We start from the raw sequence: 6,043 nt of genomic DNA on the forward strand, positions 1-6,043 counted from the left end.
AGGTCGTGTCATGTCCATCATATCACTCTCACCTGTATATAATTAATCGAATTCAGAATCCTAAAATAAATCAGCTTAGGAAACTTTATGTCTTAACCTCACAATTTGCACAAAAAGAATGTTAATTATTCTTAAGGATGACGTCATTTATGAACGTCATAATCCATGATTATTATTATTAATTTTTTTACTTAGAGATATATAGCATATTCTATATATATAGTTTTTATAATTTAGTAAACATCATTTTAGGATATTTGGGATGGGATCCCATGCATTCCCGCACCAGATGGAAAGTACAAGTACCATGTTGGTGTATTCTCCGGATACGGCACTACCGATTCAGGTAAAAAAATTTATTGGTTTCAGAGTTCATGGGGTTCTAGATGGGGGGAGTCCGGATATGGAAGGATTCTCCGCAAATCAAGTTATAACTCGAAGAATACACCACCTGCTGACCTTATTTGTAAAACAAGAATCCCCGGCACAATTCACAAGGTTGTCAACGGAAAAATCCAAAGAGCAAACAATTACAGTGATGTTGATGAAGAAAAGAAGCCACAGGTCATAAAAGATTACCTTGAACCGGCTATTGGCAACTACAATTACAATAGTGTAAGAACTTATTTCATTTGATAATTTATCAGTTATTCTGTTTTCACCTAATTTCTATGTAATTATAATTACATTTTATTTGTCAGGGGACGCATTTGATATTAGAGTCTGTTGAGAAAGTTCTTTACCAAAAAACGTCATTAGTGGAGAAATACGATTTCATGTTCAATGCCAAGGCTCCTGACAATAATATGAGGAAATTTAAAGCGCAGATCATCAAAATTAAAGAAGGATATGTTGTCATCAAATATGAAGAAGTTAAGGTGGTTTGAATTGATTTGACTGAAGTTCTGGATTGGATTTAAACTTTTTATTGGTTAATTCTGCTTAAACATGTTACTGTGTGTATAAATGCGTGAAGGATTTGTAAGGTTTGCCGACAGTCAGATTGCTATAAAATTTATTGATCAGTTTTATTCAGCAATCAAATTTGCGCCTGTTCTTTTTTTGGCTCTAACTAATTATGCGACATTTATGGTTTTGATTTTGATGCATTTATTCGCAATTCGTAGATTGTGACTTAGATTCAATGTATTTTGCGTAAGATTGGTGATAGCATAGCAATGCTGCGCTACCAAACTTACTCCTATTTTCCCTTTGCGCCTCCGTCCACGATTTGGTTTCTTGTGCTTGTTTATTTTCTTCCTTTTTGGATAGTTCTTTTGTAATTTTAGCTACTGTATTTGGTGAACTGCGGAGGAAGGCAATGCAATGGCTTTTTTCGGTGAGTGATTCGATTGTGGAACTTGTTCCCTCGATTCAACAACACCCGGGCGGTGGCACGTATGAGGTGATGGCAACAAGACCACTCTCAGACTTATATATATGAACTTGCCAGCGATCAAGACCATTCTTGATGGTCTTTGGGGCCTTTATAGGTTGTTGAGTACTAATTGTGGTTGCTGATTTCCAGCAATTTAAAGAAAAATTCATCCTACAAAAATCTGAGGTGTGTTCCTGCCTAAATGCGTTGCTATCTTCACAGCTACATGAGCTATGAGAGTAAGACCAACACGTTGCTACCCTTCACACTAAAGAAGTGATGAGACGAGAGATGACTACTATTGGCCTGCTTCAGAATTACTACAATCAAGAAACTAATGATTTTATTGGCAGCAGGAATTAGAATGCAAATCTACGTTAGAATATAAAAATTGCTTCAAATCACCGAAAGAGAACTCATTCAACCACAGCTCTGAAATGATGCAAGTTAAGTACTACGTAATATACTGATCAAATATTGAAAACAGCAAATAATTTTAAACCATATTTTTGTTCAAAGCTATCGGTAGAAAACTGAAAATTACTAATTGTAAAATCCTAAGAGGTCGATCAGCACAATGGATACATCACAGGATTCAGGAGAAAAGAAAAGCTCGGAGATGTGAGTTACCAACGCTGATAGAAAATAATAGAAGCATCCACACGAATAATGATTAATGAGTGGCGTGGCATATCTCCACATTCTTTGTAGGCCGTTTGCTTATCACCTTTCGAGCATCAAATATTCATTTGATTCATCCCAACCTGCAAGAAATGAGGGCCAACTAAATTCAACAGAGGATTTAAAGAACTTGGCTCTCTCATATTATTTCCCACTCCCTTTTACTAACATAAACAATAGGCCGGCTAGTTATGATCTCTACTTTTCTCCTACTCGTGTCATAAAAACGCTAAAAACGGTGAAGCAATGCCACACATAACCACATCAAAGCTCAAGACCTAAACGACAGCTAATGATCTCTCTCCACGCCCTCAATTCTATCAGCAGCATCAATACATTGCTGATCACTAGCAAATATCAACTACAGTTTGATGAATAAGCAACAAATAATACAGACATAAACACCAAACTTTAAAACGAAAAGCTCAAATTTGCAAAGGTAAAGTGATAAAAAAACAAGAACTCACTTCTATAGCCGCGGTTGAATAAACCCAATCGGGAGGGGGCCAAAATATCTCCGAATAACCATCAACGGGCCCAATGCTCCCGCTCTCCAAATCAAACACTCCAAAACAGCGAGCCATCAGCCCCTCCTCGTCTTCCCTATTGCAATGCTGGTCGGTAAAGAATATGCAGTTCCCCCTGCATTTCTCATCACAAAAAACCTCTCCAGCCGAAGCTGAAAACGCACAATTATCACCCAAGAAGAGCATTGTGTCCCCTAAATCACTAATCTTAATCCATTTCCTAACTCGTTCATCCAGCCTAAACACCTTAAATTTCACAGGGGTTTCTCTCGTATACGAACTAAAGTCCTCATAAAAGTCGAGCCCGTCATTGAAACCTAGGTCATCAGCTGTCTTAAGACCCAAATGCATATCCACCAACAACAATTCTCCATCACAATCCACAAGCAACTTCTTATCACCACCGTAAATTGATCTCGCAGCAACACTCACATTCATATCATCAGTGTCGACGACAACAATTTGACCAGTGGTATCGACTGCGTAGAATTTCCCCTTCCAAAGGATAGGGCGAAAGCGAACCATCAACTAGCCTCCATTTATCGTCGCCGGACTTATACACCGCCAATTTACCGGAAACGTGAATCGTCAAGAGCACGAAACCGCCGCTACCGTTGTTCAACACGGCGACTTTCTCCATGTAGAGATTCTCAGCATCCCCAATTGAGCTCGACGTCGGCCTGAAATTGATGTGCTGCAGCGCGTAATCCTCCACCAAAAACCTTACTCCAATGTCGAAGAAATTGAATTGCTCCGGGGAGGACCTCAATTGAGATCGATCGAGCGGGTTGAAGAGATGCATTTTGTCCCCATCCAATTTGATGATCCATGATGATTGATCGGGAAGCGGTGATCGGAGGGAATAGATTGTGCGTTTCGTGAGGTGGAATCCCCAGCTGGTTTCGGAGATCCCGGAATTGGGGATGACGGGGAAGGGGGCGGAGGAAGCGGATGGCGGAGGGACGGCGGTGCGCCAGTTGCCGCAGACTGAGCGGATGCGGATAACTTCGATTGAGGTGGGTAGGAGCTGTGCGATGAGGTGGAGGAGGTCGGCGGGGAGGGCAGACCAATCCGCCATTGAAGATCGAAGGAAAAATTGAAGAAATTTTATGGACTATTGATTTTGATGTTGGCGAGGGCCCACGGAGATGTTGGAAATAATATAAAGACAAGAATCAACAAAATTATGATGGAAAATCTTCAAAAGAATAGCAAGGTAAGAATCAAGAAATAATTATGGAAATCATATCAATAAAATACTTACTAAAATTAGTGTATTTTTTATTTTTAAAAAAGTTAAATTGATAGGATATTTACCATAGTTAGAATACTTTTTTTTATATATAACTAGAATCGAGAGAAATTAAATCAGGCATAATACAATATAGATAATTGATAGAAAAAACTTTAATTTATATTGTATTATGCCTGATAGAAAAAAAATATTGTATTAAATCAGGCATAATACAAAAAAATAAAAACTTGTATTATCCCTCCGTCCACGAATAAGAGTCTCGTTTTTCCATTTTTGTCCGTCCACGAATAAGAGTCCCGGTTCATAATTACCATAAATGGTAAAGAGACCCCACATTTCACTAACTCATTCCACTCACATATCATTTAAAATTAATATATACAAGTGGGACCCATATTCCACTAACCTTCTTCCACCCACTTTTCTTAACATTTCTTAAAACCCGTGCCATTTAAAAATGATACTTTTAATCGTGGACGGAGGGAGTATTATTCATTCAGTTTTTTATTAAATCATCCATGCTATTTATTACTCTTTCAATCTTTTATTAAATCAAGCATAGTGTTCAGTTCAAAATTCATAATATTTAATTTGATTTAAACAATTTAATAATTTAATATCTAAATTAAATTTATATGTTAATTTGAATATAGCAATTATAAAAAAAAAAAAAACAAATACTACCCAATATATTAGTATTTTGTTTATAAATGTATTCATTCTCCACTTATTATTTTTATTAATATTTTCATATAAGTAAAATCGCTATTTGTATAACATTTACATAAAATAATTCACTTTTGTGTAATATAGGAGTAGTTAGAAATGTTAGACAGTTATATGCATGAGATTTCGTTCCCCATATAAAAAATTATAGTAGTGGGACCCTTGAAACCAAAACATAAAGTTTATATTTTTAATAGTAGTAGTAGCATTGGGCTTTTCTGGTTAGCTAGCCTATTACGCTATTGTAAAAACTAGAGTATGTACCTTTCATTTATAACTATATTTAAAGTGAGATTTAATTTTCACTCACTTTCTTCCCTCAGCATTTTATATAAAAATTAATTACATTCGGTGAGATTCATACTTCATCCACAATATTTCTATTTTTTGTATTAAAATCCATACTGCAACATTTTTTATAAAAACTTGTGCTGCTCGATTGTCGATTGATGCTTATTTTAATGGGCAAAGAGTGTATTTGTTTCTTCGTTATTTTATGTTATTTTCAAATGTTTGTGTTCTAAACCAATAAAAATCTCATGTATCATCAAAGCTCTGTTGATACTTCTCACCAATTAACATAAAGCAGACTTTTCCTCTACCCATAAGGCCAACTAGAAGTAGTTCAACTATTCCAAAAAATATTTCAAAGCTCCCATCAAACAGTAATACACCAAATCAACATTAAGTTTGCTACATTTCGTCAAGAAACAAAATTGAAAAGTGGTGAGACGTTAATTTTTTGGGCAAGAGAGTTTGTTTTGATTTTATTCCTAGGGCACTCAGGATAGAGCCTCCGAACTAGATGACGATATTAATGACATCGAAACTTCCTTTTCAATTATTTTCTAAATTTATTCTCGTACAAGAATTGAGAAAAAAGAGACGTACACTTAATTAACCACCACTTTACAACAAGCTAGGGAGAGAAACATGTACAAACATAAATTTTGAGCTTTTATTACAAAAAAATGGTTTATTCTGAAACCTGAAATTGTTATAAGAAACACTATGTTACTTTATCTAAAATGACACCTTATATATGCAAGTAATTTAGTAGGTGTTGTATTAATATAGGCTCTATTACTCCATGTAAAAATGTCATTAAAAGCCACATCTGTTGTCGAATTGATATTCATAAATAGGTTTCCTTTGTAAATGTTTATAATTACATTTGACCTAAATATATATATATATATATATATATATATATAGGATAATGATAAAATGCAAACTCATATATTATACAAACTCTAAACTATAAAAAAATAAATTTAGTGCAAACAAATTTACTCGGACACTACAAAAAATTAAATGAATTTAGTGCATTTGTTATCGTTCCAAGAAAAAAAGACAAATATCTAAATTTGAATTATAACGAGAAAATACAAGTATAGACTGTATAGTATATTAAAACTCATATATTATATTGTTGTTGTGGGTAGTGATAAAATGCAAACTCATATATTATACAAA

The 6,043-nt window shown here is 34.9% G+C and overlaps 1 pseudogene across 1 annotated transcript; it reads right to left on the reverse strand.

The window, feature by feature from the left end:
* Positions 1 to 1,816: 1,816 nt before the first annotated feature.
* LOC125187415 (F-box protein SKIP23-like) lies at positions 1,817 to 3,723 on the reverse strand (annotated as a pseudogene). The gene is made up of 2 exons (XR_016130448.1): positions 2,527 to 3,723; positions 1,817 to 2,142 (listed from the first exon to the last, which is right to left on the reverse strand). The product of XR_016130448.1 is annotated as an F-box protein SKIP23-like (transcript).
* Positions 3,724 to 6,043: the final 2,320 nt, after the last annotated feature.

The sequence above is a fragment of the Salvia hispanica genome, chromosome 5, assembly GCF_029641045.1.
Source record: "Salvia hispanica isolate PSC_SH4W2 chromosome 5, Shi_PSC_v1, whole genome shotgun sequence".
In the NCBI taxonomy this organism is placed as follows: Eukaryota; Viridiplantae; Streptophyta; class Magnoliopsida; order Lamiales; family Lamiaceae; genus Salvia; species Salvia hispanica.